The following is a 20,700-nucleotide window of genomic DNA, read 5'->3' on the forward strand; positions in this document are numbered from 1 at the left end:
AACAAGAACACACATACATATTTACAGAGATATGTATATGCTTGCATGTGCTAGAATATTCTGCAAGGATAAAACCAATTCCAGAGGGAAAAGCAGGGGTGAAGGGACAGAGCTAAGACCCTTTCACTATAAATCTTTTTATACTTTTTTGACTGGAATCATGTGACCACACTGTCTATTTAAACACATTCATATTATCTCAGAAATACTAAGACTTCCAAGCATGTACACACAGCCCCCCTCAGCCTCCAAACCTCATAGTCTATGAAGCCTCTGGGGCAGAAGAGTCTGGAGGCAGCCTTCCCTAACAGCTTACTGATAATTCTGTTACTGGATCACTAATTCAGATGCCCATAGAGACACAAGCCCAAACTCAGAGAGGCACTCCACCCCCCACTGCCCCACCCCCCTAAGCTTGTCCTGTGGCTAAGAACACAAGGGCCCCACCCCCTCCTGCCCCCCAGAAAGCTGCACTACCTGGCAGCTCCAGCTTGGGCTCAGCTGGTGGGCAGAGCCTCCGCACGAACCCAGCCAAAGCCGGGCCTGATGGGGTTCCAGCTGATGCCAACCAGGACAACCAAACCACACCCCACTGAAAACGGGGCTTCCTCAGCCTCAGCAGAAGGGGCGTGTGCTCACTGCACCGGCCAGCCAGGCTCAGCCTCCAGGCACCAGGAGACTCGAGGGCTGAGGGTCCGAGGAACTTGGAGGGCCACAGGCATTCTGTCCACCAGCCACTGAGCCGCCCACCCTCCTGCCAAGTCTCCAAGATCCTGATTGTGATGACTCCCCAGAGGAAATCTCACCCAGTCCAGCTGACACCCTTCCCCGCCGACACTCACCGGTCTTTCTAACTGTTGCTTCACTGGGTCCTCAATGGCCCCCACCCCCATTCTCTCCCTCTACCCTACGCCACCTAATATCCGGGATTTCTCTGTCCCCTGCCAGAACACCAGCTCCATAAAAGTAGGGCTTTGTTCTCTTCTATTACTCATGGCCACACGTGTAATGGGCTCAATACACATTTGCTAACTGAAGAGAAATGAACAAATACCCTGCTTTACAGGCAAGCTTTGGGCTAGGAAAGACCTGGGTTTTAACCTTGCTTCTGCCACCATCCAGTTCTGTGGTTTATGGTTATTAAGCTTCTCTGAGCCCCAATTTCTAAGTCCTTAGAATTAAAAAATAATAATAATAAAAAGCGCCTCTTAACTTTCAGGGTTGATGTGTCAGTTGAAATAAAAGTATAAACTCCCATAGTTCAGTGCCTGCCACATTTTATTTATCAATTCATCTGCAAATATTACAAATACCCCATCATAGGTCCTTAATCCACAGAACCAAACCACACTTACTGCTAACAAGTCCATTCCTACTCATAGTGACCCTATAGGACAGAGTAGTGCTGCCTCGCAGGGTTCCAAAGCCTGTCATCTTTAAGGAAGCAGACTGCCACATCTTTCTCCCATGGAGCAGTTGGTGGGTTTGAACCACCGACCTTTTGGCTAGCAGCTGAGCGCTTAATGACTGCACCACCAGGGTTCCTTTTAATCCATGTTGTTTTTGTGTTGTTATGTGCCATCAAGTTGATCCCGACTCATAGCAACCCTATAGAACAGAGTAGAACTGACCCATAGGGTTTCCAAGGAACAGCTGGTAGATTTGAACTGCTGACCTTTTGGTTACCAGCTCCTGTTCTTAACCACTGCAAAACCAGGGCTCCTAATCCATGGTAGACAGTATTACCACTGTAGTGGTGGACCACAGAGGAGGGAGCCCCCAGATCCCCAGCTCCCAGACGCCTTCACACTGGGTCCTCCTTTAATCCTCCAACTAGCCTTGGGAGGTTGCAATGGCATCGCTGTTTCCCAGTGGGGACAGTGAGAGCAAGAAAAACATCACAAACGCCACCCCACCTGCACTTCTCCCACCCCCATTTCCACCACAGGGCCAGGCCCCGTCTCAGTCCCTCCTTCTCCGCAGCCCCTCACCAGGTCAGCATGTTGTCTAGGCGTGTGCGATAGGCACCGGCCTCTCCTCGATCTGGTTAAAATGCAGATTCTGGGTGAGGGTGTCAGGACGACGGGTGCAGATTCTTCGTTTCTCACAAGCCCTCTACCCCCAGGGTGCTGAGGCTGCTGGTCCCCGACCACACTGAGTCACTGAGCTTCCGGGTGGAGGGGGGCAGCAGCCGACACCCGACCAGGGAGCCCACCTCTGCCCATGCCTTAGTCACTTGGTATGCATGCAGTGCACGCCTGCTGTTTACAGAGGACAAACGGTCACAGTCATAGGGAAACAAGTGGGGTCTCCTTCCCTACACCCCATCTCATGCTTTGTACATGCTCTCAGCCCAGAGGCTTCATGCAGCCCCTCGTACGCCCCCGACATGTACCCAGAGTCCCTATTTGGAGGTGCCTGACCTCACAGCATCATACCTTCACGGGTGCTTGCTCACTACCCTAGGCTACCTTAAATGCTCCGTGTCAGCCAAATGAGCTTCTTCTAACCCTCAAAGACCCAGCTCAAGGGTCACCTCCTGCTTTAACACTTTCTCCATATTCCCAGATAGAAAAACTCACCCTCCCCAACCACTCTCCCTTGATAATTAGTGTTTTTACATAAATAACGCGTGCCTTCTACCATTTGTTTGCCAACTGCTCCCTTCCCTTACCTTGTAAGCCAACCGCTCATAAGGTATTTTCATAAGTGCGCTATGCTAATTTTTTTTACAGCAACATGTAAAAAAAAAAATAAACTGGCACAGTCGTGCTTATGAAAATACCTCACAGTGGAGGAAGTGGTTGGCAAACAAACATAGAAGGTATGTGTTATTTGTGTAAAAATACAGTAGTCTAACCTGTCAACTCTTCTCTTCAGAGCTGTCTCCTCATCTGATTGAGCTCCTGGGGGCAGAGATAACATCTGTGTCCCCAGTGTCTAAGCCAAATCCACCAAACCAAATCCACTGCTGCTGAGTCAATTCTGACTCATAGTGACCCTACAGGACAGTGCAGAACTGCCCCATAGGGTTTCCTAGGCTGTAATCTTTACAGAAGCAGACTGCCACATCTTTCTTCTGTGGAGCAGCTGGTGGGTTTGAACCATCAACCTTTTAGCTAGCAACCAAGTATTTAACCACTGCACCACCAGGGCTCCTACTCAAACTCATTCCCATACCATCAAGTCAATTCTGACTCACAGTGACCCTACAGAGAACTGCCCATAGGGTTTCCAAGCAGCGGCTGGTGGGTTCAAACTGCTGACCTTTTGGTTAGCAGTCAAGCTCTTAACCACTATGCCCCAGGGTTCCGTTAAAAAAAAAAAAAATACGAAAGCCAAACCCATTGCCACTGAGTCAATTCTGACTCATAGTGACCCTATAGGACAGAGCAGAACTGCCCCATAGGGTTTCCAAGGAGCAGCTGGTGGATTTGAACTGCCGACCTTTCGGTTAGCAGCCTAATTCTTAACCACTGTGTCACCAGGGTTAGTTATAGCACTCACTAAATAGCACCCACTAAATAGCACCACCACCACTACAATAATGATACCATCTACCACTGATTAAGGAGCTCTGGTGGTACAGTGGTTAAGTGCTCGGCTGCTAACCAAAAGGTCATGGTTCAAACCCACCAGCTGCTCCATGGAAGAAAGATGTAGCAGTCTGTTTCTGTAAAGATTACAGTCTTGGAAACCCTATGGGACAGGTCTACTCTGTCCCTGCAGTGTTGCTATGAGTTGGAATCAACTCAATGACAATAGGTTCGGTTTTTGGTTTGCTTTACCACTTATTAAGGGCCTATGATGGGTATTTGTAATATCTACAAATAAATTCATAAGTAAATGTGGCAGGCACTGAACCATGGGGGGTTATCCTTATGTCAACTGACACATCAAATCTGGAAGTTAAGAGGTGCTCTTTCTTTATTCTACAGACACAGAAACTGAGGCTCAGAGAAGGTCAATAACCTGACCAAAACCACAGAGCTAGACAGCGGCAGAAGCAAGGTTAAACTGAGGTCTCTCCTGGCCCAAAGCCAGCTTCTTGGCACTCTGGCAGACAGCTGAGGGAAAATCACTGACCTGTGCTCAGATGGGTGTGTCCACCAGTCTGGGAGAACTGCCCACACCCAGGCACAGTCGGACACGCAAGCCGTCACCCATCTGAGGCTAGAGCAGTACTCCCAGGAGCTGGGCACAATGCTGTTAATTTAACATTTAGCATCATCAGAGGGCAACATGTCCAGACAGGGCCTGGGCACCTTAGCATGGCAGCTCTTTGGGCAACTGCCCATCACTAGTGCACTGCCCAGAGCTTTTAAAAGGGTCTTTGATATTCATGGGCTGCTTTGTAGGTAATTTAATAAGGGTCTTTGCACCTCCCCACCCCCTCCCCATGTAGAATAAAACTCAAATTGAGCACCATGGCCTGGGACGCCCTGAGGAATCTGGCCCGTACCTACCTCTCTACTGTTGTTGCTGTGTGCCACTGAGTCAACTCCGACACATAGTGAGCTTATATGGTAGCTTAGAACTGCCCCATAGCACTTCTTAGGCTGTAATCTTTACAGGGAGCCCTGGGGGCACCAGTGGTTAAGTTGCTAACCAAAAGGTCCGGCAGTTCAAATCCACCAGCTGCTCCTTGGAAACCCTATGGGGCAGTTCTGCTCTGTCCTATAGGGTCACTATGAGTTGGAATCGACTCGACGGCAACAGGTTTGGATTCGGTGGTTTTTAAAACAGAAACAAATCACCTGGTTATTTCTCTTTAGAGCAGCTGGTGGGTTCAAACCGCCAACCTTTTGGTTAGCAGCCAAGCACTTAACCACTGTGCCACCAAGGCTCCTTACCTCTCTCCTATTCTCTCCCTTATCCACCTTGCTCTAGCCACACCCTCCTCCCTGCTGCTACACAAACACATCGAGCTTGCACATACCTCAGGGCTTTTGCATCTGCTGTTCCCTCGTCTGAGACGCCCCACCCCCGTGTCTTTCTGCAGCTAACACCTTTCCAACCAGTCAGGTCTCAGCCCTGAGCCTCTCCTTTGAAAAGGCCTTCCTTGACCATCCTGGACCCCTTCCCATCACTCCTTGCACCTCGCTTCCTGATCCCCTTTGGAATTACCCCTCTTACTGATTTACATGTCTATTGCTCCCCACAACAGCCACCATAAGACTAGATAGAGCTTCAGGAAGACAGGGTCTTGCCTGTCCTGGTCACCAGGGGTCCCCAGACCCTCCATGAGGCCCGGCATGGAAGAATACTGATAGATGCCTGAAAACAAATGGCTGGGCGGGGGGAGGTTCTTGGGGGGACAAGAGTCATTCTAGTGAAAATACACAAAAGCAGGTCAGTAACAAGAAACTCTGGGTCTGGAAGCAATCCGGAAGTGATAACAGGCACACAGCAGCTCAAAGAGAAGGAAAAGAGCATGTACCGGTGAGGTCTGGCCAGGTATTCATCCTAGTTTCCCTGCTGATAATCCCAAAAGCTCTCCCAATGAAAATGTTCTAGAATTTGGGGGCTCCTCTGTTCTTTTTTTTTTCTGTTCTAACCTCTTCCTCCTCCAACCGAGGAAATGAAGTTCACGTAGACAATGCCAGGTCCTAACCCTAAAAACCACAGCTCTCCACCACACACACAGCAATCACACCCAAGAGTTCCCTCTTCTTAAGTAGACACCAAGTTCCTAGAGGACCAGGGTGGTCTTGCACATCCTTTTATTTTTCTCTACACCTGGCATGAGCTGGGTATACAGTGGGTACTCGGAAAGGCTTTTGGAATGACAGGAATTCATTCCTTATGGAGTCCATTCAAGAATGAACACTCTGAGAGCCCCAAAACTAGCATCTGACTTCTCCATGCCTCAGCATGCCCAACATAGCACCAGCTGGGCCCCTGCCAGGTACTACAGAAAGAAGAGCCCAGGGATTGCCTTCACTCACTCACTTTGGACATGTCATCAGGAGAAACCAATTCCTAGGAAAGGACATCATGGCTGATAAAGCAGAGGATCAGCAAAAATGAGGGAAACCCTCGATGATACAGATTAACACAATAGCCAGAACAATGGACTCGAACATACCAATGATCATGAAGATGGTGCAGGACCAGGCAACGTTTCCTTGTATTATACACAAAGCTGTCATGAATAGGAACCCACTCGACAGCAACTGACAACAACAACGTGGATTGTCTGGCTGACAAACAGCTTACAGATCACACACTCTTGTGCAGTAGAATGGTGGCAAAACTCTGCCCAATTCTGACCCCTCCCTATATCCACGCCCCTTGCAACATGACTTTGCTTTTCCTATCACAAGGTGGAGTCTATTTCCTCACGCCTTGAATCTGGGCTGCTCTTGTGCCTTGTGTTGGCCAACAATCTATAGTGGAGAGACCAGGCCTCAAGAAGTCTTGAAGATGTCCAACTTCTACTGGACCCCTGTCTCCCCAAAAAGGATAAGCTCAGGTCAGCCTGCTGAATGGGGAGGAACACATGGCCGGAGCATCTCCGCCCCTCCAGTTAAGCCAATCAACAACCAAGCCCCAGAAGCAGAGCCTCCTGACTGGCCTGCAGGTGATAGAGATCCAGGAGGGAGCCCAGCCAAGACCAGAGGACTACACAGCTGAGCCCAGCCTCAAAAGCCAACCCACAGAATGAGCTATAAAAAAAAAATGGCTATTGCTTAAAGCCATTAAATTTGGGGATGGTTTGTTATGCATCCATAACTGATAAAAACTCTTACTGACACAGAATGAAATCAGTAAGAGAAGGAAAAACATTTATATTTACAAAGATGTCTGATGTAGTATCATCCACACCAGCAAGAAAACTGGAAATAACCCAAATATTCAAAAAAAGGACTGTTGCTCTTGGTAGTTGCCCTAGAGTCCATTCTGACTCACGGCTACCCCATGTGTACAGAGTAGAACTGCTCCATAGGGTTTTCGAGGCTGTGACCTTTTAGAAGCTGATCGCCAGGTTTGTCTTCTGAGGTATCTCTGGGTGGGTCCAAACTGCCAACCTTCCAGTTAGCAGTCAAGCACTTAACCATTTGCTCCTCTCAAGGAACCCCCAATAGGATTAAACCCAAACCAAACCAAACCAAACCCACTGCCTTCAAGTTGACTCTGATTCATAGCGACCCTATCGGACAGAGAACTGCCCCACAGTTTCCAAGAAGCAACTGGTAGATGTGAACTGGTGACCTTTTAGTAAGCGGCCATAGCACTTAACCACCATACCACCAGGGTTTCTCTAATAAGAGAATAGCTCAATAAGTGACAACATTCACATTCAAGGGAACATTTTTGCAGAAATTAAAAATGATCCTTCTCCATTATACTTTATTTTCAGGTGTGATACTGGTATTGGGATTTTTCTTAAGTCCGTATCTTTTAAAGATCATACTTAGGTATTTACATATGAAATTATCTATTTAGGATTTGCTTCAAAATAATATGTGGGAAATAAAACAAGATTACAGCCAACTGCCCTGGAGTTGATCTGGACTCACGGCAACCTCCCGTGTGTCAGGGTAGAACTGTACCCCATAGGGTTTTCAGGGGCTGTGACCTTTCAGAGGTGGATCACCAGGCCTTTCTCCGAGGCACCTCTAGGTGGATTTGAACTGCTAACCCTTTGGTCAGCAGCAGAGCACTTAACCATTTGTACCACCCAGGGACTCTTTAAAAAAAAAAAAAAAAAAATTTTAGCCACATGGTAATAATAATGGTTAACACTTGACATTCCGGAGGGTGAGGGTGTTCGCTTTAGTAAATTTTCGTAGTGAAAAAGTTACAAATTGAATTTTAAAAAGATCATTCTAAAGACTGTAGAAACACGGGATTTGTTTATATTGCAATGCTATGAACAGAAAGCAGAAATCAGAATGATTTCAACTCTGAATGTCTTATACAAAAAGGGAAGGAAATATACAAAAAGGAAATAGACGTGGTTGGGTGGGGTAGAAGGATGACTTGTCTTTCATGATGTTAAACTGTCTTTACAAAGGACCAAAAATTTCAGGGAAAAAAAAAACAAAAACACAGCATTCCTTCATTTCCCTCAGTTGGGGCTCAGCATGAGGGAGGGGCTTGCTGGTGGGAGGGCCTTCCCAGAAGCACAGGGGGCTGGGAAGAGGTTTTGCTGGAGGCCACTAGAGGCAGCTGAGAAAATCCAGACTTGCTTGGCTGTAGAGAGGACCCTCAGCTGTCCTCAGCCAGCCCACAGCCCCCTACCCCAGCTGGCAGGAAGGCAGGGAACAGTACTGGGTCGTTGGTGGGGGGCAGGTCTCAACCAAGATGAGTCCTTCCCAATTTAAGGGACCACACTAGCAACCCTTCCAGTTGAGTTCACAGATGATGTCCAGCACTCAAAAATGCATCTCCAACCAGAAAAAAAATTTGTTCTGGGATGAGGGTAAACTATAATCAGAAGACCAATATTGTTAGAAACCAGCTCCACCAATTCAGTCCTCATCTCCTCTGGCCTCCCAAACCAGCCCACAAGTGGGTGCTGATGCCACATTTTAGAGATGAAGAAGAGGCAAACCCCTCACCACCTGAGGTTAGTCACACCCTGGGTGTGGGGCTGGCTTCAGAAGGCACTGGTGGGCGCAGGCCAGCAGCACACTGGCAGCCTTCGCCCAGGGAAAACCTGTGCCAGGGCCACATCCGGCTGGAGGGGAATGGGGGGAGGCCCCCACACACTGCGGTACCTCCCACCTGGTTCCCATACAAGCCCCTCAGCACTGCCAGCAGGGAGGAGGGAGTCCCCTCCTGGAGTGGGCCTAGAACCTCCAAGGGGTCTTCTTCAAGCCTGAGGTTTTATCACAAGCGAAAAGGGAAGAAACCACATTCCTGTGAAGTTTCTGGGACAAACTCAGTGTAGCTACAGAACCATCTCAAAGCTTTATTAGATGAAGAAAAGTGTGGAAGAGCATGAATAACGTGCCACCATCTGTGCAGAAACAAACGGGGGGCTGGGGGGCTGTCTGTGTCTGTGTGTCCGTCCCCACCATTGGCACAGGCACAGCACCTGTCCAAGAGAACATTCACACCGTGGCTGCCTCTGAGGACGGGGCCAGGCACGAAGGAGCCTGCCCCACTGTACGCCCTCTGCTAGGATCTTTGTTTCTACTGAGGTGAAATTCACGTCATACACCCTTCATTTTACAGTGTAGAACTCAGGAGCATTTTGCGCGTGCACAATGCTGTGTGACCACCAGCCATGATTTCATTTTTGATCATGTATGTTCTTTTTAACAACAGTTTTTTTAGTGCTATTGATAAGTCAGTTGTGAATCTGCCCAAGTAGACTGGATGGAACTTCATGTGGACAAGAAGCAGAAGGAGAAGGTCCCCTTCTGAGCTTGCTTCCTACTTCCCGATGCTGCTTCTATTAGGTGACAAACCAAATGGCCCCGCTGCCCCCTCTTCGCAGCTTCACGGAACAGACCAGAGGGACTTTCCTGTGGTCCTACATTGTCCAACCTGACAGCTGGGGCCCAACTAGTTTGGGTCACAAATTAGTGTCCCAGGGCCTCTAAGCTGGGGGCCCCCATACTGGGACTCTGATGCAAAGCCAGACAGCTAAACACGGCCAAGTGTGGCCTGAGCCACCCTGACCCCAATTCTGCCACCAAGAAGCTACTCTCCATGCTGGCCACAGCAGAGGGGAACTGCCAGAGCAGCCCACCCCTTCCCATCCGGGGCTTTCCCACCAGCTCCACCCCTCTCAGCTGCACCCGAGGGTCCTGCCACTGAAAGGACCCAACAGCCTGAGAGGTCTAGGGCACCCAAGTAAAGAAAGGGGACTAAGCAAGTCTAGGGCTAGGTTCTCCATGGGGCCTCACTTCTCCATTGGCTCCAGAAAGGAACTGAGGGACCCACACCCTGACCTGGGCCCCACCACCCTGAGCCCTCTTCCAGACTCTGGCCCGGGGCTACCATTCCACTTCCACAAGGAAATACTCCCTGCAGCCCGTTCTAGGCCACTAGGATGTGGGAGGGGCCAGGCTCTGGCTTTGCACACCCGAGCTGAGTGTCCTACAGGGCAGCGGTCCTTCCTGGGCCCGGGCTCCCCACTACAGGACGGGGCTCTGAGGGTTCCCCTCCAGTTCTAGCAACCCTCCCCATCGAACAGTTCACAGGCACCAAGTCGTCCAGGTTCTGGTGGAGAGTGGCCTTCTAAACTCACGAACAGGACCAGGCCAAACAGCAACAGGACTGTGTGTTTACCTAACATGAGCATGTTTTACTCCAAAATACTTCAGTGTCAAAACATCAGGGTTCCACGCAGCACCAGCTGGGCAGGGAAAACATCATCCTTCACCCTTAGCCCTGGGGCGCCTTACCAAAAAAAAAAAATTTTTTTTTTTTTTTTTTTTTTTTACCCAAGGCCCCATAAAACCCTTGCCCATGGGCTGGATACCAGGCCCTGCGTGACCCCCGGAGCTCGGGTCCTCAGAATCACCCTGTGCCTGACCAGCCATGGGAACCCAGCTCGAGTTTAATGCAAAAGAAAGACAGGGGCCCCACCTTCGGTGGGGAGCACTCTGGTCCTGGCTGGGCCACTTCTGGAGATGGTGCACCGTTCCTGGGTGTCTACAATCACAGCTGGAGCTGCAGGGCTGGGCAAGAGCAGCCCCCAGCCCCATCCCAGGCAGCCACTGCAGACCCAGACCCAGGGGGGCCCTCCACCTCCCCTTGGCTGCCCCAAATCCATCCCACTGTCTTCAGGGAAGAGTCCCCAGCTTCCATTTGAGATCCACCCTGCCCACACTCAGACCATGAGGTGGGGAACAAGGCTTGCCAACCTCAGCCGAGTACACTGCACCCACCGAGTCCAGCGATGGTTCAAGGACAGGTGTGTGGCTTAGGGACAATCAGAACAAATCTAGGCCACTCTGGTCCTGAGCCTGAGGGCAGAGGGAGGCCCTGGAGCCAACATGCATGGGTTTGAATCCCAGCTCTGCCACCCACTAGCTGCGTGACCCTGGGCAAGTTATTTAACCCAGGGACGGATTACCCAATAAGCAAGGTACACATGGGCTCGATAGTACTTACTTACTAGTTTGTAGTGCATACTTTCACGTGGGTTATATTTACCGTAAGGGGTGCATACCGTGCACCCGGATTTAACCCCTCTGTGCTCCATGTCTCCTATTAGGAAATAGTACTAAAAACACCCATACCTCACAGGATTATGGTATAGGTTAAATGAGGTAATGCAGGTAAGGAATTTAGCACAGTGCCTGGCACACAACAAGGTCAGCTGTGAGAATTTACCTGACACCACACAGGCCTGAGAACACCACCAACATGGGAGGGACCAGGGAGGCAAGGAGAAATTAGGTCCTAAGAAAATCACCTGAGCACCTGAATCCACCTATACTCAAAGCCAGAACTTTCCACAGATTTAACAGTTCCAGTTGCTGTGTTGTTAGGTGCCATCGAGTTAGTTCCAACTCATGCGCAACAGCTCTGCCCATCCGCACAATCAGTCCATCTCGTTGAGGGTCTTCCTCTTTTTCACAAATCCTCCACTTTACCAAGCATGATGTCCTTCTCCAGGGACTGATCCCTCTTTGTAACATTTCCAAAGTACATGAGACAGTCTCATCATCCTTGCTTCTAAGGAGCATTCTGGCTGTACTTCCCAGACAGATTTGTCCATTCTTCCGGCAGCCCATGGTGTATTAAATATTCTTCACCAACACCATAATTCAAGTATATCAATTCTTCGTTCTTTCTTATTCTTGTCCAGCTTTCGAATGCATATGAGGCAACTGGAAATACCATGGCTGAACTACATGAAGAATAGGACATCTGGATTGGAGAAAGACTCATTAACAACCCGCGGTATGCAGATGACACAACCTTGCATACTGAAAGTGAAGAGGACTTGAAGTACTTACTGATTAAGATCAAAGACCACAGCCTTCAGTACGGATTACTCCTCAACATAGAGAAAACAAAAGTCCTCACAACTGGACCAATAAGGAGCATCATGATGAATGGAGAAAAGACTGAAGTTGTCAAGGATTTCATTTTACTTGGATCCACAATCAACACCCATGGAAGCAGGAGTCAGGAAATCAAACATATTGCATTGGGCAAATCTGCTGAAAAGACCTCTCTGAAGTGTTAAAAAGGAAAGATGTCACTTTGAGAACTAAGGTGAGCCTGACACACAAGTCATGATATTTTCAATCAAAAGTTCCAGAAATCCTCTTTATTTCTGAATCCACTGGCACTGAGTTTTCTGTCAAAACTGATATACCCATGGGGGCTGGATGAATCCCTGAAATTATTGCCCTGAGATAATCTTTAAATCTGAAACCAAAAATACCCTCTGAAGTCATCTTAAAACCAAGCAATAGTTCAGCTTAACTAGTAAAAAAGGTCCATCTTGAGCATTATGCTCTTCTAAGAACTATCTATGTGGGATCAAACAAACAACAGCAATTGGAAAGATTAAATAGGAACCTTAGGGGGCAGTGAGTTTTTGTTAACGGGGGAGGCACAACTCAGAAAAGAAAGGTGAGAACAGCTATCTGACTTGAAGAATGTAATCCGTGTCACTGAACTGTACATGCAGGAACTGTTGAATTGATGTATGTTTTGCTGTGTATACTCTCTACAACAAAAAAATAAATATAATTTAGAAGCGAAAAAAGAAAAAGAATGATACGCCCCTGCAACTTGTATGAATCAGCCATAAAATTGATTTTCTTCTCAGATCATTAGCCCTGTCACGACAACTCAGATAAAAGGGAAGCCATCCTCTGACTTCACTCAAAAAAAAAAAAAGAAAAAAAACTAGGAAGGTCACTTACCCTCTCACAGCCTCAGTTTCTGTGTCTGGAAAATGGGATTGAGGACTAAAAGCCCTAAAGAGCTATGTATAAAAGTGCTTCTTATTAGCAGAGCAGCAGGCGCGTAGCTGGAGCGCATGTTACGTTTGGGCTAGTTGTTCTTATTCTGCTTAACGTAGCGCGGCCGCTCACGCAAAGGCTAATGTGCGCTTCCAGAAGGGTCCCGCACCCCTCCCCACTCTGGGAACAGCCACCATCTGCTCCAAGGGTGACAAAAATGTCTCCCGTGTACTCGTGAAGGAATGAGTGAGGTGCTTTCTAAAGAGTAGATGCCTGGGCCCCTCCCCAGCCTCCCTTCAGGGCAGGGCAAAGCCCGGGAAATTGCACCAGGACAAGCACCCAAGGTGGGGGCCAGCTGAGAGGCTTTCTCATCTCCACATTCAGGCCCTCAAGTGCTAGATGGAAACAGAGTGGGGCAGAAATGAAAGCGAAACTCACTCACACAGGGAGTCCTCTCAGTACCCTACACTCCCCTACCACCCCAAGGCCCTCCCAGGAAGCAGTGGGCTGGAGGCCAGGGGCATGTCCTGGTCGTTGACATGGAAGGACCACCCTCATAATCAGAAAAAGACATCAAGGGAGGGAGTAGGTGCCTCTTGGCCCCTGGGCTGGGGCTGCCCCAGCCTCGGGAGGGTGGGAGGGCATGGCAGGTGGGCTTTCCTGGGGAAGGGGGGGCCTATCCTTCACTGAGCGCCTGCCATGCTCAGCAGCCCCCTCCAGGTGGATACACTGTTCTACACCCACTTCACAGATGGGGGCGCAGAGGCTGGGGCAACAGGATACCTGCCCTGTCACGGGTAGTGAGTGAGCTGGACAGGGCATGACGTGTGGCTCCAAGTTCACCGTGGTCTCCACCACCTACCATCCACCGCTCCACTGGGCCCAAAAACTGCACACAGGGGATGTACATTAAAAAAAGCCTTGATTTCCTTTTGAAACTGGGTCAAGCCAATGGAGGGAGCCCTGGTGGTGCACTGCTTAAGTGCTCGGCTGAAAACTGTAAGCTCAGGCAGTTTGAACCCACCAGTCACTCCACAGGAAAAAACCAAACCCACTGCCATCAAGTTGAGTCCGACTCATAGTGACCCTATAGGACAGCGCAGAACGGCCCCATAGGGTTTCCTAGGCTGTAATCTTTACAGAAGCAGGCTGCCACATCTTTCTGCCACAGAGTGGTGTGGCTGGTGGGTTCAAATGGCAGACCTTTCAGTCAGCAGCCAAGCACTTAACCTCTGTGCCACCAGGGCCTCCTTCCCATGGAGGAAAGACCCGGTGATCTGCACCTGTAAAAATTACAACCTAGGAAACCCTATGGGGCAGTTCTACTCTGTCCTATACGGTCACTAGGAGTCAGAATAGACTCCATGACACACAACAGCAAGCCAATGGTACCTGAAAGACAAGGCAAATGCGTCTGCAGAGTAAAACACCAAGTGGGACGGACTGAACTGCACTCCCCACCCTTCCCCAAAAGATATGTTGGAGTTCTAACCCCTGTGCCTGTGGACGTGACCTTGTTTGGAAATATGGTTTTTCTTCTGTTAACAAAGTCAAGCTGGAGTAGGGTAGGTCCTAATCCCTTCTGAGTGGTATCATCTAAAAGGGAAGAACAGGGACACACACAGGGAAAGACAGCATGTGAGGACATGGCGCAAGCAGCGAAGGGACGCCCAGAGACAAGGAAGGACCTTCCCCTAGTGCAGACAGAGAGCACAGACTTGCCCACGACCCGAATTCAGAGTTCAGCCTCCAGGACTGTGAGACAATAAACTTCTCATCTTCAAAGGCACCCACCTCATAGCAAGTTGTTACAGCTGCCTGAGGAAATGAAGACCATCGGCTAAAGTGCCATTGGCTGTGTTACAACGTCTGTTTCCAGACCTAGTCTTGGTAATCAGCGTTACATCTTGGCCAGGTCAGCCCCCAGGAATGTCCTCCTGTGCAAAAGTAAGCTCCTGCCAGACCTCGAGATCCACCTTGAAGTACATATCCTCCACCACAAAACAGCAACCCGGGAGAAGAAATTTTTTTAAAGAGAAGGGTAGCTCTCAAAATATAGCAACCAGCAGACGACAGGAGGTGGGCGGCCAGCTGCCCAGCCCTGCCTCCCGCTGGCTCAAACGCAGCCTCCTCAGGTGGCCAGTGCCAGGGTCTCCGGGAGTGTGTTCAGCGAACTTGAGTCCCACAAGCCAACCCTCCCACACAGGGGCTCTAGACAGACCAGCCTGCAAACATCCCAGCACACCCTCCCGGGCACCCCCAAGTCTCTGAGAAGCCCCAGAGTAAAGAGACCAGCTTAGCTTTGTTTAACACCGTGCTTCCCCACACCGGAGAGTCTTGGTTGAGGCCTAGTGACACACTTGGGGAAATAACAGTTTCGGCTTCCAGCAGTGCCTCACAGTAAGGCTCATTAGGACACTCTGTGAAAGGAGATTTCTAGACCCCTCCCCAGCGGGTTCTTTATTTGACTGGGGTGGGGGGACCTTAAGAATGTGTATGTTCACTAGCGCCCCAGGTGCTTCTTTTGTCGGGGAAGTTCGGCAAACACTGGCCTAGAAGAAGGTAAATGACTGTTCAAGAGATAGGGCATCAGGTGTGGCTTCCATCCCTGCTCCCCTTGGGTACTCAGACCTAACCTGAGCTTTGGGAGGTCAGCTGACCTAGGGCCTACAAGGTAGGCGAGATCCCCCAGCCCCAAGGCCTAGAATGGCTCACTTCCTGAACACAAAAGGCTGGGCTGGACCAGGGGAGCGTTTGTTCTCCTGTCCCCAGGGTCCCAGACCACAGCTGCAGTCTCAGGTGGGAGGGGGGCCCCAGGGCCATGCCCGCAGGAGAACAAGGTTAAGGAAGGACACCTGGCGCCTCCTTTGACCATCTTGTCTGAAGAGAAAACTGTCCCGTAGTGATGCCCAGAGCCTCCTGCCCCTCTCTGAGGGCTCCTCAGGTCCACTGGGACACAGGAACCTGTCACAGAGACAGGCCAGGCCGTGAGGCCTCCAGGCAGCAGACACTGCCCGCCCTATGGCCTTTCAGCTCCCTGAGAATGGGCTCTAGGCCCCTCTCAGCTAAATGTCACCTCCTCAGAGAGGTCATCTCAACCACAGAGCACTAAAGTGGCCACAGCCACGTCCGAGCCTTGACAGGCCTCAGGCCCTGGTTTGTACGCTTCCTGGCTCCAGTTACACCTGGCAGTGCTTTATGTATCTTTGTGCTTCTCCTCTAGGCTCACGAGGGCGAGGTGGGGACTGATGCTCACAATTTGCTGAGTGAATAAAAGAAGGAATGAATGAAGCCGGTGAGCTCCTTCCTGACCTGAGACCCACCACCTTACTCCCTCCCTGTCTCCCCGGGTTCCTGGGATTTCTTTCCTAGCCCAGAGCGCCCAGGTGTCACAAGTGGCTTTGTCTGAGCCACAGGGACAGGGAAAAGGCTTCCAAAACAGGCCAGTTCTTGTGTTCACCCACTAGCAGACACTGTTTTCGGCTCCTATGATGAGTACCGCTACAGGTACCGCGATCTCGGAGGTGAACAAGACAGACAAAAGCCCCAACCTCTGCAGAACCAACTTTTTACTGGGAGGCAACAGGCAGGTGTGGAGAGAAAGGAACCAGCCCAGCAGCCAGGGTGCTAAGTGTCTATGGAGTAGTCAGACCCAGCGAAGGAAAAAGGCTCTCTCCGAAGAGCCACCTTGGGAAGACTTTGACCTGGTTCTCCTCCAGTAGCGGCTGGCCGCTTATTAGTCCCCTCCTGGCTCTGCCAGCAGAGGCACCCCCAACACCAGAGCGGTTAACAGGGCACGCCGGTTTCTGCCCCCAAGATCCACAAGCACCCTGTCAGTGAAGGGTCGGGGATGGGAGTCAGGGCTCCTGCATGGGAGTGATTCGTGACAGATCTAGCCCCTGCGCCCTAAATTGCAGGCTGGGGGGACACCCCGCAACCCTCACCCTGGCACAAGGACCAACCTATAGAAACCAGCCCAGGAGGCCCTGCTGGGAGGCGGCCGACAAAGGGCAGCTGCTTCCCAAGGGAGGCTCCAAGCAAGCAAGACAAAGCACCAGGCACGACTCAAACAGTCCAAAGGGATGGCAGGCTGCTCCAATAGCCACCTCGTGCGTGACTCGGGAAGAAGTGTCTGCCTGAAACGAGGCCTTGCCCGGCAGAAAGGGGAGTACCGCCACGTCCCCACTGTGTGACCTTGGACAGACCACCCAACCCCACTGGGCCGGGGTCCTCCCTCCACAGTCAGACACTCTCCCCAAAGCATAGCCACACGCCCAGGCCAGCTTTCTCAGCCTCCGGAGGGGTATGGCTGGGCTGGACCTGAATCACGCAGGAAGGCAGAAGGTAAGATTCACACAGCAAGGGGTGAACTGCTCCTGAATGATTATTCACTTTCTAGAAGGATTATTTTTTCAAGAGGAGGTATCATACAAAGCATTCCCTGAAAAAGCTAGCTCAGTGGCTGAATTCAAAATATGAGCAGAAACAAAAACCCTATTTATTTCCAAATATATACAATAGGGAGCTCTGGTGTCACAGCGGTTAAGGGCTGTGCTGCTAACCAAAAAGGTCGGCGGTTTGAATCCACCAGCCGCTCCCTGGAAACCCTATGGGGCAGTTCTACCCAGTCCTATATGATCGCTATGAGTCAGAATCGACTGAACAGCAACAGTTTGGTTTGGGGGCTTATATACAACGTTGTTGTTGTTGTTAGGCGCCGTCGAGTGGGTTCTGACTCATAGCGGCCCTATGTACCACAGAACGAAACACTGCCCAGTCCTGTGCTTTGCTCACAATCGCTGTTATGCTGGAGCCCATTGTTGCAGCCCTGTGTCAATCCATCTCGTTAAAGGTCTTCCTCTTTTCCGCTGACCCAGTACTTTACCAAGCTTATATACAACAGACTATGGATATTCCTCGTGCACTCATAAGGCACTTCACTAAGTATTTACTGAGCACCCCAAACCTGTTAAATCATCTGAGAAAATAATCAGTGGCAGCAGGATGGCTCAGTGATTAGTGGTAGAGGTCAGGTCCCTCAGGCGTACGTGAGCCGCAGTTCTGCCAGGTGCCTGCCTAACGCACGGTCAGCCCCACCATGTGAACTCCTCATAATAAGAGAAAAGTAAACCAAAAGCACAATTTTTCACCCCTGTATCTGGCCAGGATCAAAACATTTGTCCAGGTGCTACACTGGGAGGCTGCCAGTCATAGGTCCTCCTGTCACTGGGAGGGAAATCTGGTGCCACCTTTGTGAGCAGTTTCAGAATGTCTATGAAAATGTAAAACGCACGTACCCAGGACCCCATGTTCACCCAGCTGGTAATGGGTACTCAGCAATGGGTAAAGCCAAGTACTGCCCCACTGTCCACACCAGCAAAGACAGGAAGCGGCCCACAGTACAGCCAGAGAGGAAAAACTAGGGACCCTCATTCTGATAGCCAAGCCAGGCAGCCGTTAAACAAAATGAGGCAAACGACACAAAACTCTCTCCAAGAGACATGGAATTTCTCCAAGACCCAGTGTGTTACGTGACATGAGCCAAGGGAAGAACAGTAAGCATAGAGAGAGGTCCACGTGCACACACGCAGGCACCCATATAATACCTACAGAGACAGACAGACCGCCAACAGTAGTTGTCCCTGAATAACTGAAACTTGGGAACAAGGAACCTGTCTGACTTTTCATTGTGTACTGAGACCTCTGAACTTTTTTTTTTTGACTGCAAACATGTATTGACCATCCAAAAAGACAAAGAAAAAAATAAATGTTAAATAAAAAAAACGTTAGCTCATAACAATAATACGATTACTAACAGAGACTCGGCATTTTCAAGAAACCCAGCAAACTCGTCTCAAATCTTTGACACTTAAAAAAATGAAAGTATCATCTTGCATTAACATGTAAGTTTGTCAGTTTCCCCATCCACAAAATGGGTGAGGACACCACACCTGGGGGGAGGGGTGTGTATAAGATTCAGGTGAGGCCACGTGTTACAGGAGAGTAGAGCTTGCTAAGACTGGGATGCTGGGAAGCTGCCAGCCAGGGTAGGGCCCCTCCTTAGCTGTGCCTGGCCCCAGCCCACTCACCAGCCTCAGCTTCTAACTCACAAACCCAGACCCCTGCAAAATGATCACTCAGCACCCACCATGGGCTTCAGGGGTGCTCACAGATTGTCAAAACCAAGAACCTAAACCCACATATGCCAAAGGTCCCTGGACGGAGAAGCATCCATGGAGAAGAACCCAGTTACCCATTCCCCGAGAGCAGCAACACCACCACAACAGCATAACAAACACTTACTATGTAAATACTTTATATCTCTAGCTAATACCCAGTCCATCCTCACAGCAGCCCTGACCTAAGGACTATTATTATCCTCAATTTACAGGTGAGGAAACTGAGGCACAGAGGAGTTGAGTAATGTGCCCAGGATCAAGTGAGAGTGAGTTGTGGAGCCAGGCCCAAAACCCACGCAGTCCCTTCAATAGACAACCAGGGTCCAGATGAACACTTTCTTCCATTTTAAATCTAGTTTACTCCCTCAGAGGCTGGTAAAAAAAAGAAAAATGGTTGCCATCTAAGTCCATTCTGATTCATGGCGACCCCACGTGTATCACAGTAGAACTGTGCTCCACAGGGTTTTCAATGACTGATCATTCCGAAGTAGACAGGTCTTTCTTCTGAGGTACCCGCAAACTTTCAGTTAGCTGCCAAGCACGTTACTCGCTGGCACCACCCAGGAACAAGTGTTCATTTACAAGGCAGGGTTATGGATATTTCTGGTGTACAGCTGCAAAGGAAACTAAGTCAGCACCTCCTCCCACCCCCATACCCCAAAGTGGTGCTAAACCCAGACATTAAAACAAACAAAAAAATACCCACCCACAGAACAGTATCACTTAACCCTGGGAAAGAGCCTCCTTCTCTCTTCTAAGTTCTCAATAGAATTCCAGCCCAGGAGACCTTCGAGATGGTCCCATTTTAAAGGAAGAAATGTTGGCCCTGAGGGGAAGGGCGGGCCTCCAGCACCTACCCTCTCCCGGGCACACTGCCCAGGCCAGTTTATTGTCAACACCAGACTCTTAGCTCTGCGAGGGCAGGGCTCTGCCCCCGCCGCACCCCAACCCGCCACCTGGCACCAGGCCCGGGCTCCACAGGGCACTTGATCAATGTGGGCACTAATGAACCCCAGGCCTCAGCGCCTTCTGTGGGAGCTGCATAGCAGACCCGTCAGGCAAGGATGCAATGATACAGTGGTCTGAGATTGCTTCACAAACGCATTTCCTACGAGCAGAGGCTGCCCAGCAGGCCTCCAAGTTTCTCAAGGACCAGAACCTCACAGGCATTGTTCTGCCGCTGGAACCTCCAGGAAAGCCCAGCTGACCCTGGGCACAGAACACACATTTAATAAACAAGGAAGTGCTGTCCTCAGGTGGAGAGGCCTTGGCCTCGGAGATGCCTTCTAATTGGCTGTACCATTAGGCAAGTTCCTTACACCAGCCCCCCGAGCCTCAGTTTCCCCATCCCTCCATCCCAGGGGTACTGGGAGGATTAAATGAAATAAGGTACCTAGAAGGACCTCATTAAAAAAGTCAACTATTAACACAGTAAAAAAGGACGTAGGCTCACCCACATTTTATACCAAAACGTGTCATAAAGTCGAGCACCTTTTTACCACCTCCTGCAACACAGGATCCACTACAGAAAAGAAAAAGGTGAGAAAGTGAGCAGCCAGATAGACGCATAAGACACTGGACAAAGGACACACAGGTCAGCCGGCATTCCCAAGCAGGGCGTTGTGGACAGTGAA

General features: G+C 50.0%; 1 protein-coding gene across 7 annotated transcripts in view; it reads right to left on the bottom strand.

Moving 5' to 3' along the window:
* The window catches only part of ITPK1 (inositol-tetrakisphosphate 1-kinase), a 184,082-nt gene that overhangs the window by 159,853 nt on the left and 3,529 nt on the right, over nt 1-20,700 (bottom strand). The window contains exon 1 of one of the 7 annotated variants that reach the window (XM_064292895.1): nt 6,089-6,207. The exons of the other annotated variants lie outside the window; for them this stretch is intronic. The gene's annotated coding sequence lies outside the window, so the exon portion shown is untranslated. Of the gene's footprint in view, nt 1-6,088; nt 6,208-20,700 lie in introns of those variants that run through there. 7 annotated transcript variants of the gene reach the window in all.

Source organism: Loxodonta africana, chromosome 10, assembly GCF_030014295.1.
Source record: "Loxodonta africana isolate mLoxAfr1 chromosome 10, mLoxAfr1.hap2, whole genome shotgun sequence".
Taxonomy (NCBI): Eukaryota; Metazoa; Chordata; class Mammalia; order Proboscidea; family Elephantidae; genus Loxodonta; species Loxodonta africana.